Below are 13,592 nucleotides of genomic sequence, written 5' to 3'. Positions count from 1 at the left end.
AATAAACAGTAAGCTATTTACAGAAATGATAATGATTCTAATGAAGTCAACAAGAATGACATATTTCTCAGTATATCTCTTTTTATCTATAATTAACATATATAATAAATATTCATTGGAGAAATACACCATTTAGTTAAACACTGACATACATTACACAGAATGTATTATTACACAGAATGAATGATTAAACATCAACATACATTACACAGAATGACTCAATCAGTAGAAAGTCACTACTCATATAAGGTGAAATGTCCTATTTTAACAAAGTAAAAAAAGTCTGCCAGACACACCTGTAATTCTAGGACTTTGTGAGGCCAAGGCTGGAGGATCACTTAAGCCCAAGAGTTGGAGACCAGCCTTGGCAATGTAGTGAAACCCCACCTCTACAGAAAATACAGAACATTAGCCTGGCTTAGTGGCGAGCACCTGCCTGTAGTCCCAGCTATACAGGACGTTGGTGTAAGAGGACTGCTTGGGCCCAGGAGGTGGAGACTGCACTGAGACATGATTCACCACTGCACTCCAACCTGGGCACAGAGTAAGAGCAAAACCCTGGCTCAAAAACAAAAACAAAAACAAAAAAAACAGTCAAATTTTAATACTTTTAGTTTCCTTTCCTAAATGCAAATTGTACTATGCAATAATAATCCATTATAACTGGCTTAGTAGTTTTAGTAGAATGGTCATAGAAAATAGAAATAGATATTTTAATACAGAGAAAATGTATTTTAAACTTTCAAAGAATTATAAATTGTTCTATTATAAAGACACATGCACACGTATGTTCATTGCGGCACTGTTTACAATAGCAAAGACCTGGAACCAACCCAAATGTCCATTGATGATAGACTAGACAAAGGAAATGTGGCACATATACACCATGGAATACTATGTAGCCATTAAAAATGATGGGTTTGTGTCCTTTGTAGGGACATGGAAGAATCTGGAAACCATCATTCTCAGCAAACTGACACAAGAACAGAAAATCAAACACTGCATGTTCTCACTCATAGGCAGGTATTGAACAATGAGAACACATGGACATAGGGAGGGGAGAATCACACACTGGGGTCTGTTGTGGGGGACTAGGAGAGGGACAACATAGGGTAGGGAGGTTAGGGAGGGATTGCTTGGGGATAAATGCCAAATATAGGTGACAGGGGATAGAAGCAGCAAACCACATTGCCACGTATGTACCTATGCAGGAATGCCACATGATCTGCACACGTATCCCAGAACCTAGAGTACAATAAAAAAAATAAAATAAAACAAACAAAATAAAATAAAATACTTTAGATATTGGTTTAATAGACACTTGTCATCAAATTAAAAACAAATCACTGACTGCATTTAGTTTAAAAGTAGCACTAGAAAACTATCAAGAAAACATGATTTCCAAAGATAAATATATGCTTTTTAAGAACATATATGTATAGATTTTACCTTTGGGAATATGTATTCTCAATTTTAATATGTAAAATTGGACCCAGTAGAAATAATGAAGAAACAGACTGTTAAAAATCCCTTTCTGTTTGAGTCAAGAAGGTTAGATTAAAGGCTTAAGATAAAAGTATGTCCAAATAATATGAGTTGTTTCATTCAAATCATTTTCTCTTGAATGTACTTTTGAGCCATAACAAGAATTTATATTGAAGCAAAATGTATATAGAAGTCAGCATGAATTTCTTCAAGTGATTGAGATGTCTTCTAGTTTATCACAGACAAAAGTTGTAAAATAAAATAAACACAAAATGTTATTTTAAATTTGACATATGTTTGGTAAAATAGAAATAAATTTTGTGATTGTTTTTCTAATATAAGAAGCTAGCAAAGTTATTAAAAATCAGTTAAGTTAGAGTGTGATTAATCTTTCACCTACAAGTTATTTGAGTAGAAAACTGTGTTCAAATGTTCAACTAAGATACAAATGTCATATTGAATAATCACTCATATACTTCTATATTAATGTTTTCTTAAAAAACTTGTATTCTATACTTATAGTTAAATTGTTAAAATTTATTCTAACTCTACAGCATAATTTAATGGATCAATGTGACAAGTTTAATATATTTCAGGCATGAACAAAAATATTTAATGGTTGGGTTTTATTTTTCATTTAAAAATATATTAATTGTCAAAACAATAAATTTGCTAAGTGATTTCTTAGTTTCACATTTACTTTTCTTCTGCAGCCCAAGTCAGGGAGGGTGGCATCACACACTGGGGTCTGTGCGGGGGAACTAGGAGAGGGACAGTGGGTGGTAGGGAGTTGAGGAGGAATAACATGGGAGGAAATGCCAGATATAGGTGATGGGGAGGAAAGCAGCAAACCACATTGCCATGTATGTACCTATGTAACAATCTTGCATGTTCTTCACAAGTACCCCAAAACCTAAAACACAATAATATATATATGTGTGTGTGTGTGTGTATATATATATATATATATATATATATATTTAAAAAAAGGGCTATAATTTTCTCAAACTTTGAAAAGCATGACAAATCTTTAACAACAGGAGTAATGGGCTTGGAAAGAAGTATTCTCTGAGTGATCCCAGGGAAACTTTTAATTCTTATAAAAATATAATTTTATCTCTATTTTGTTTCACACAGAGAAAGGAATTCTAAATGTGGTAAATCTCATGTAAACAAAGGAAAATTATTAAACATTGGAAGTTATATATTTATGATTAATATGAAAAAGGAAATTCTAGTAGTCAAAAATCATAAGCTTTCAAATAAGACATTGATATGTTTGATGAAGAATTTATCAGTATTTACTATGTAGAAAACAGAAAGATAGGCTACCAACTAGAAAAATTATATATATTTTACAGTGGTAAATATTTTAATAAAAATATATAAAGATCTCTTTTAAATACTCAACCTATCAAATAGAAAATAAATGGGCAAAATTCTTAGTCATTTTATGGAACAGGAAATCTGAATAGTCAGCAACCATCTGAAAACTATAATAAAACCATTAACAATGTGGAAAATGAAAATTAAAAATCAATAAATTACATCCTCCAGTCAAACAAGATGTTTAAGTTCTGGTTACTTCAGATTTTGGTGAAGATTAGAGTAATGGAAATCTCATACATTGATGGAAAAAAAACGTAAATATTATAAACCCATTAAAAGTGATTTAATTTTAAAAAATCTAGGCATTTGCATAAGAAGCAACCTAGTACACATGTACACGTAAAGGTAGTTCACTAATAAAGTTCACAACAGCAGAAATGTTTATTATAGCAATAAAGGGAATCAACAAAAATGTTTCAAAACAAAGAATAAAAGAAATTTGTTGCAAATAATTATATATATATTTCCATTTAATAATATTCAAAGACAGATAAAGCTCAATAGCATTTTGTTTAAGGTTACCTATTTATGTGCAATATATCTAATAGCAATTGAAAAATTAACATAAAGTTAGCAAAATTATTACTTCATGGGTACACAGAGAGTGAGATAGAATCAGATACACAGTTGGTTTAAAGTTTTTTGTTTTTTCTGTGTGTGTGTGTGTGTGTGTTTGTGGGGGGCATATTCATCTGTATTAATTTTACTGCTGTACTTTATCCAATATTAATTGTAAATATCCTTTTCATATATTTAAAATTTAATTAAATAAAAACAAAATTCTCCAAAATAAAAAAAATACTTTATTAAAAAGACATTATAGTATATAGCAACAAGATATTATCATCATATTTGTATTTATTTACTTACTTATTTATATATTTATTTATTATAAGCCTTTATTTTTAGACACACCAAGTTTGGATGACTAGTATTATTTCACTTGGATTTCTTGCAACAAAGTATTGTGTCAAACTTGACTAAATAAATATAAAACATACCACCTAAATGAAACTTTGTGGAAAATTTAGAATATTTTAATATTCTAAACAACAATTTCTGTTGTCTTTCTTTTAAGAAATATAGTCAATTATTTAATTTTTGAAAAGTAAATATCCCAGGCAGAGGCAAAATGTAAATTTACACACCATTTAATTCATGTATTGAATGTTTTAAAAGATAACTTCCTAAAGAAATATTTTATTTATGCTATATAGCTATATAGCTATTTTATAGGTTTTTAAAAAGTTATTGCTGTGTATTAGGCACTTATGATGCAACAATGAACAAAAATTGTTCATATGGTCTTCAATTGTTATATGGTAGGGTTTATATTACTAGGGTAATGGATGCATACATTAAATTGTGGTTTGATTATTAAAAGAGGGAAGCTTAGTTTCCTTTAAAAGTAAAAAAAAAAAAAAAAAAGCTTGGGAATTCAGTTAATTCTACAAAGTAAAAATAATTTATAAAGTGATCCACTTCAGCTTCATTTTCCCCACAAATGAATAACTCAGTTTTCCCAGTGTTACATACTGCTCTTTCCCAAATTCAGGACTTCAAATTTTCTATGCACTCTTTAAAATAGTTTTTCATGGGCTTCCTATTTAAATACAGCTTTCAACTCAGGTATCACTTTATAAATCTAATATCCAGGATCTACAAAGAACATAAACAAATATACAAGAAAAAAAAAACACCCCATCAAAAAGTGAGTGAAGGATATGAACAGACACTTCTCAAAAGGAGACATTTATGCAGCCAACACACATATGACAAAAAGCTCATCATCACTGGTCATAGAGAAATGCAAATCAAAACCACAATGAGATACCATCTTATGCCAGTTAGAATGGAAATCATCAAAAAATCAGGAGACAACAGATGCTGGAGAGGATGTAGAGAAATAGGAACACTTTTACACTGTTGGTGGGAGAGTAGATTAGTTCAAACATTGCAGAAGACTGTGTGGTGATTTCTCAAGGATCTAAAACTAGAAATGCCATTTGACCCAGCAATCCCATTACTGGGTATATACCCCAAGGATTACAAATCATTCTATTATAAAGATACATGCACACGTATGTTCATTGTGGCACTGTTTACAATAGCAAAGACTTGGAGCCAACCCTAATGCCCATCAATGATACACTGGATAAAGAAATGTGGCACCTATATACCATGGAATACTATGCAGCCACAAAAATGGATGAGTTCATGTCCTTTGCAGGGACATGGATAAAGCTGCTAACCATTATTCTCAGCAAACTAACACAGGAACAGAAAACCAAACACCACATGTTCTCACTCATAAATGGGAGTTGAACAATGAGAACAAATGGACACAGGGAGGGGAACATCACACACTGGTACTTTCAGGGGGTGGGAGACTAGAGGAGAGATAGCATTAGGAGAAATATCTAATGTAGATGACTGAGTGATGGATGCAGCAAACCACCATGGAATGTGTATACCTATGTAACACACCTGCACATTCTGCACATGTACCCCAGAACTTATAGTATAATAATTACAATAATTACAATAGTATATTTGCTTTATTACATTCATATTGCATCCTACAGTCTTACTAAACTTGTAGATAAGTTGCAGCCTTATATTTTTTGTAGGTTCGTTAGGATTTTATATATTCAAGATCATGTCGTCTGTGATTAAAAAGAGTTTTACTTCTTATATTTCATTTGGAATTTCTTTACTTCGTTTTCTGGTTTAGTAGTCCTGGAGAAAAACTTCCAGTTCTGTGTTAAATAGACATGAAGAGTAGACATCCTTGTGTTGTTCCTGAACTTAGCAGAAAAACATTTAGTTTTTCAATGATTTTTCAGATTAATTTCCATTTGTAGTTTAAATGTTTTTATCACAAAAGAGTATTGAATTTTGTCAAATGCTTTCTTTTTTGCATATCTTGAATATATTATATGCTATTTGCTATAATGTGATATACATTTTAATTTATTAAGATGGCATATAATAATGATTGATTTTCATATAATGAACTAACCTTGCATTCCTTCATCAATTCCACTTTGCCATAGTCTATTATACTTTCATACATTTCCAGATTTGGTTTTCCAGTATTTTATAGGACTTTTGCATTAATACTCATAATAATTTTTTCATCTGTAGTTTTTTATCCCTGCAATGTCTTTGTGTCATTTTGATAATAAGGATTTATTGGTCTCATGGGATGACTTTGGAAATATTCTCATATTTTGGAAGAGATTTTGAAGGATCAGTGTTAACTTTTTTCTAAACACTGTGTAGATTTTATTAGTGAAGCCATATGAGACCAGACTTTTCATCCAAGGAAGTATTTTGGTTCCTAATTTAATATCTATTTATTATAGGCCTACTTAGGTTTTCTTTTTCTTCTTGAGTCTGTCTCAGTAGTTTGTGTCCTTCATAAAATGCATTTATTTTATGTAGATCATCTAATTCATTAGCATATACTTATTCAGAGTATGTCCTTAAAATTCATTTGATTTCTGAATGTTTGTTAATTATGTCATTAGCAAACTTCTTGCATTCCTTATTTTGGTAACTTCAGATTTTCTGTCTTTTTTCTTGTTTATTCCAGGCGGAGGTTTCAAGTTTGTTCATGGTTTCAAAGAACCAATTTCAGGTTTCATTGATGTTATCTCTATTTTTTCTAGCCATTATTTTATTAATTTTAATTTATACCCTGCTTATGAAAATGAAAATTATTATAGTCATTATAGAAAACAGCATGCAGATTCCTCAAAAAATGAAACATAGAACTACCATATGATAAAGAAATCCCATTACTGATTACATATATATATTAGTCCAATCTCATGCCTCCATAAGGACATACACAAGACTGGGTAATTTATAAAGGAAAGAGGTTTATTGACTCAGAGTTTCGCATGACTGGAGAGGCCTCAGGACCCTTACAATTATTGTGGAAGGGGAAAGAGACACATACTTTTTCACACAGCAGCAAAAACTAAAAGTGCAGAGCAAAGAGGGAAAAAGCCCCTTATAAAACCATGAGATTTCATGAGAACTCATTTAGAACAGCATGGTGGAAAGTGCCTCCATGATTCAATTACCTCCCACCAGGTATCTCCCATGATACATGGGGATTATAAGAACTACAAGATGAGATTTGGTTGGGGCCGCAAAACATGACATATTATTCTGACTTTGACCCCTCCCAAAACTCAAGTCCTCGCATTTCAAAACACAATTATGTCTTTTCAACAGTTTCCCAAAGTCTTAACTCATTTCAGCATTAAATCAAAAGTCAAAGTCCAAAGTCTCACATGAGACAAGTCTCTTCTGCTTGCACAGGGTTTTGTCTAATGGCAAGTGCCATAAATAGAATCCAGATGAATTGTCTTAACCTCTATGTTATAAGTTTTTACAAACCACATTCTACTGAATGTTTTGTTTCTTTTCAGGAAACATTATACTTTTTCACACAATTCCTTTGGAATTACCTATGTTTCCCAAAGATAAAGCTAAGTCAGGGATGGTTACTTTTAAGACTATATATTAATAGGTTTTTAAATAGGTCTTAAATTTCTGATACTTATTCAATATTAATTAACAGTGAGATGTACTAATTCATGAATTTATTTATTCAGAGAATATTTTTAAGTAGCTGCTATGTGTCAAAATGGAGTTAAATGCTAATATTCATTAGTGTTTTATGCCAAATCCAATTAATTAAATTAAATTAAAATATTCCATAAATATTTTTATATATGCAATATTGAGGTTAAAAATTCAAATATAACTTACCCTATATTTTGAAAAATTAGATGCAAAGCAGGAAAATCTGTTTTAGCATGTTTGTTTAATATGTGTTGCATAAGTCTTGAGCACTTACAGGAAAATGTAATACAAACTTAAATATTGATAATTTATAATTTCTATAAGGTTATATTAGCTCACTTGATGCAATGAGAAACACTGCTATTAGGATAATTTAGAAACAATATAAAGAAGTACATTTTATGTGTATGTGTTTTAAGTGAGAAAATAAATCATCAGTAACTATAATACATAATGTAGACTTACAGCATTCAAAGGAAAATCATATCTAGGAAGTATATTTTCTGCAGCTTCATGTCAGGGTAGAAATAACTTCCAACTGCTCTAGCTCTTGATAGGTGAATGGACAAGAGAAAGCTAAATTTCTATTCTTCTGTTTTGCTTGTAATGGTCATTAAATTTAAATCCTTTAAATTTTAGATATGTGTTTTATCAAAAAATTATATCTCAAGCATATTTAAATTGTATTTTTAAAGAATTGAGAGCAAGTCAAAATTGAGAAACATTATTATAATCACATGTGGGGAATTTAAGCTCTTAAAAACTGACTTCATAAATCACTTGTAGCTTTGTTAATACTGTCCATATGAAGAACTTGTTGGACTTAGTTATTGCCATTTTAATTTTATTTAATATGATTATACTTAATTTAATTTTATGAGATGTATTAAGTGACTTGCAAAAAAAAGCTGTAGAATTGTTAATGCTATTTATGATAAGTGACCACAATATTAAGTGCCTATTAGTGGCTTAATAGCTGCTTTAATGATATACTGACATTTTTAAAAAGTAAAATTATCAGTTACACTCAAAATGAGAGTATTTCCAAATATAATTTTAAAAGACAGTGAATTTAGTTTTTCTTTAAAAAGATAACAGTGCATTAGCTTTTTAACAGTCTGTGTTTTTCTAACACCTTCAGGATATATTAATTCAGAGTAAGTCACTGCAAAAAGGTAGAGTCTGTGACATTTTAAAAATTCAGACTAATCCATATACACAAAATTTAAAATGTTAGAAATCTTGTCGAGATAATTACTTGAAACATAGGCAGTAAATAAGTTTATGATATCTTAATTAAGAAAATAATTTTATATTTATATTTATTTTAGAAATCATAAATATTACTATGTTGATATAGTAACATAGGTTACTTGCTCACAGGTTAGGGTTTTTTCTTCCACTCATTTATGAAAACTTAATTGCTACATACCTTTACTTATATTTGACAAAGATGATTAGGGACAGCATAATCATTTTTATCAATTTGAAGAACTGGCCATCAAAATATAGAGACAGAAGGGGTATTCTAAAACTTGATAAATATATAATAATGAGAATCATTAGAGAAAAAAAGCAGGTCTCATAAAACATTAAATAAAACTTTTAATTAAGTTTGAAATCAACTTTTTTTTATTGTGTTCTATGCAAAAATGTTTATGCTTTATGTTTTATGAATCAATTATTTTTATACATTTTCATGTTTTGTGAATAAATTTATTAATTTGATACTTTATATTTTAAAAAGATTTATACAAATACAGTTACATCTAAATTACATATAATTTCAATTATATACAGCTTTAGAAAACCCAGAATTTATTTTCATAAACAAAGGTTAGTAATAAATTTAGTAATAATAACAATAAATTTCCAAGTAAACCAAGACTATGGAATGTTGCAACATAAAATATATATTAAATAAGTAACAATTAGAACTGTCTGCATGAGCCTGTCTATTCAGGAAAAAAAAAAAAGGAAAGAAAGAAAAAACAAAGAAATACAAGTGCTCAACTAAGCTGACTGGATGACAGACTTAGCAGACAAAATGGATTGAGCACATTGTTTAAACACTGCCCTGCATTTTGACTACAAAAAAAACAAACAAACAAACAAACAAAAAAAACCCACCATCACCACCAACAAAAATATAACAAAATGTAGTCTTGATGATACAAAGAATGGGAAAGGAGAGAAATATACTCATAATGTCAGTTAATTTTTGGAAATTTGAAATGGATGGAGTCATGGAACAAATAATCAGGTACTTTAGTATCTACTACAAAGAAGGATATAAGTGAGAAATAAGCTGTTTCACACTGTAGAACCCAATAAATGTTCAGAAATTGTATGAATTGGGTACCTCAAAATTCATAGGTGAGAAATGGGATGAATAGCAATGAATTTATTTGAAGTCTGTATATGAAGTATTTAGAATTGCAATGCCTCTTTTTTACCTAGGCAGGAGATGGAGGCTTTATTCCCTTAAAAAAGAAAAAAAAATGGAAACATACAATATCTGGGCCTGAGGCACATTGCACTCCATGATTTGAGATAAGGTGCTTGAACTATGAACAGTGAGGCTTCTTAGAAGTCTAAATCAACTAGCTCCTAAAATGTTACCAGAAAGCTTGTTCATCACCTCTAAGGCCACTGTTCCTACATTCCTGTCTCAAGTAATAGAGTTAAGCATGTTCCCCAGAGGAGCGTTTGGCCAAAAAGAGTAAAATGGAATATTTAGATGCTCCAATTGTTCTCTCAAAATAAACAGATAAATTCAATTCCCTATAAAAAATTCTTCCACATTCAACTCCTGCTTCTCTACTGCTCCCAATCAGCTTTTGGGGTTTTCACTCAGTTTTCCATTTGAAGAATTAAGAATTAATATACAGTTATCCATTATGGGGTCTAGAGATGACCCCTGCACTGTTCACAATTCACATATAACCTTTGACTTTCAAAAAATGTAACTACTAATAGCCTGCTGTTGACTGAAAGCCTTACCAATAACATAAATAGTTGATTAACCAATTTTGTATATTGTACTGTATTCTTATAATAACATAAGCTATAGAAAAGATAAAACTCATAAGATAAAATATATTTACTATTCATTGAGTAGAAATGGATCATTTTAAAGGTCTTCATCCTTGTTGTCTTCATGTTGAGGAATCTTAGGAGAAGAAGAAAAGGGGTTTGTCTTACTATTTCTGGAGTGGCAGAGTGAAAGAAAATCTGTATGTAAATAGACCCACACAATTCTAGCCCATGTTGTTCAAGAGTCACATGCACATTGTAGAAAATGTATCAAGAGGAGGTGGAGCAAGATGGTGAAATAGAAGGCTCCACCAATCATCCCTCTCACAAAGATACCAATATAACAACTTTCTACACATAAAAGTACCTTCATAAGAAACAAAAGTTACATGAGCATTCACAGTACCTGACTTTAACTTCATGTCACTGAAAGAGATACTGAAGAGGCAGAAAAAACAGTCTTGAATTGCTACCACTGCCTCAACCCAGCAGGGGTGGCATGGTACAGATAGAGAATCTGAGCCACTTGGGTGAGGGAGAGCACAGCAATTGTGAGACGTTGCATTGAACTCAGTGGTCCTCTGTTACAGAAGAAAGCAAAACCGGAATAACTCAGCTAATGCCCGCAGACAGAGGGAGCATCTAGCACTAAACAGAGGAGACTCACCCATCCAGCAGTTGGAACATAGCTTCCTGCCTGTTTCTCTACCACAGGTTAAAGTGCTCTGGGGAATCTAAAAAAATTTGAAATTCAGTCTAGGCCACAAGGACTGTAACTCTTAGGTTGCAGGAGTGCTGAACAGGGCTCAGAGCCTGGGGACTTGGGAGACATACAACCTACTGAGACACGAGGTGGGGTAACTAAGGGAGTGCTGGTGCCACACCTTCCCTAACTCTGGGTTCCATAGCTCATAGCTCCAAAATGGACCCCTTCCTTTCACTTGAGAAGAGGAGAGAAAAGAGAAGGAAAACCTTTGACTGGCATCACAAATACTAGCTCAGTCACAGCAGGAAAGGGCACTGGTCAGAGTCACTGCAAAGTCTACAATAAATACCGAACTCTTTGATACCCAGACGTAGATGAAAATCCTTAAGTATCAAGACTATCCAGGAATATATGACCTTACTAAAGGAACTAAGGAACCAAAAAACAAGCCTGGAAAAAAAGAGATCTGTGACACTTCAGACAGTTTAAAATAACTGTTTTAAGGAAATTCCGAGAAATTCAAGATAACACAAGTAACACATTCAGAATTTTATGAGATAAATTTAACAATGACTGAATTATGTAAAAACAAGTCAAGCAAAAATTTTGGAGCTGAATAATGCAATGGTTATACTGAAGAATGCCCTAGTTACTCGACAGTGTTTCTAGACACACCCTGGGCCAGAAGAGAATTGGTTGCCTTGAAGGAAAGGACACAGTAATGCCAAATTCATTGCCAGCTAACTAAGCCATTGGGCCCTAAATAACCAGCAATGATACCCAGATAGTGTGTCATGGGCTTTGAGTGAGACAGATTTTCTGGCTTTGGGTGGCACTCAGCACATTCTTATCTGAGGTGGTTATGGTGCAAAACTCACTGCTTGAGAAAGGCAGAAGGAAAAGTAAAAGGGATTGTGTCTTGCACTTTAGGTGCCAGTGTAGCCACATGGGGGCAGAGCACCAAGTAGGCTCTTGGAGTCTCTGATATTAGACAGTTCTTCTGAATCTGCCCTGGGCTAGAGGGGAGCCTACTGCTCTAAAGAGTGAGTTTTGTGCTAAGCAGGATGCATGACAAGCTCACTGAAGAGATCTTGGGTCTTAAGGGAACATTGGCAATAGCCTGGAAGTACTCTCATGAGTCTGTGGTGGCAGTGGACACAGGGTGAGGCTCCTCTGCCTTTAGAAAGAAGAGAAAAGAGTGGGAAGGACTATGTTTTTTGGTTTGTGTGTCAGCTCAGCTGCAGTACAACAGAACATCAGATAGACTTCTAAGGTTTTTGACTCTAGTTCCCAGATCCTGAATGGCACCTCTGGACACTCCCAGGGCCTATGGAAACTCTGCACCCATAGAAACGAAAAGCACAGGCCAGGCAGACTTTGTTACTGGCTGATTGCAGCTCCCCAGGGCCTTGAGTGAACAAAGGCAGTAGCCAAGGAGTTGTTATAGCAGGCCATGAATGAGACTTAGTGCTGTGCTGACTTCAAGACTGGTCCAGTGTAGTCCTAGTGGTGGTGGCCACAGGGATGCTTGTGTCATTTCACCCAAAGTTCCAGAGAGAACCCTCAGAATGGAGAGAAAGACACTTTTTTATTTTGGAGACAGTAAGGGAAGAAAACAAGAGCCTCTGCCTGATAATCTAGAGAATTATTACAGATCTTGTCCAAGACCATCAAGGAGGTACCTCTAGTTGGCAAGAACCATAGTGTTACTGGACTTGGGGTGCATCCTAATGCAGATACAGTTTAGATCACAATTCCCAAGTACTTTTGGGTATTTTGAAAGCCTTCCCAAGAAGTACGAGTACAAGTAAGCTCAGGCTGCAAAGTCTACAATAAATACCAAATTCTTCAATGCCCAGACATGGATGAACATCCCCAAGTATCAAGACTGACCAGGAATACATGACTTTACTAAAGAAACTACCAGAAACCAATCTTGGAGAAACAGAGATATGTTACATTTCAGACAGAGAGTTCAAAATAATTGTTTTGAGGAAATTCAAAGAAATTCAAGATAACAAACTCCCAACAGTCAAAGATAAAGAAAGTATCCTAAAAGCAGGAAGAGAAAACAAACAGGTAACAGAAAATTGAGTTTCAATGAACCTTGAAGCAGACTTTTCAGTGGGAATCTTACAGGCCAGGAGAGACTGGTATGACATATTTAAGAAGCTGAAGGAAAAAAAAATTTACCCTAGAATAATACATCTTGTTAAATACCCTACATAAAGAATAATTACTTTCCAAAACAAACAAAAGTTGAAGGATTTCATCAACACTAGACCTATCCTACAAGAAATGCTAATGGGAGTACTTTGATCAGAAAGAAAATAAAAGTAAAGACCAACAAGAAATCATCTGAAAGTACAAAACT

This window comes from Aotus nancymaae, unplaced genomic scaffold (genome assembly GCF_030222135.1).
Source record: "Aotus nancymaae isolate 86718 unplaced genomic scaffold, 86718_ANA_hifiasm-v0.15.2.pri h1tg000014l, whole genome shotgun sequence".
Classification (NCBI taxonomy): Eukaryota; Metazoa; Chordata; class Mammalia; order Primates; family Aotidae; genus Aotus; species Aotus nancymaae.
This window is presented reverse-complemented; position numbering follows the sequence as displayed.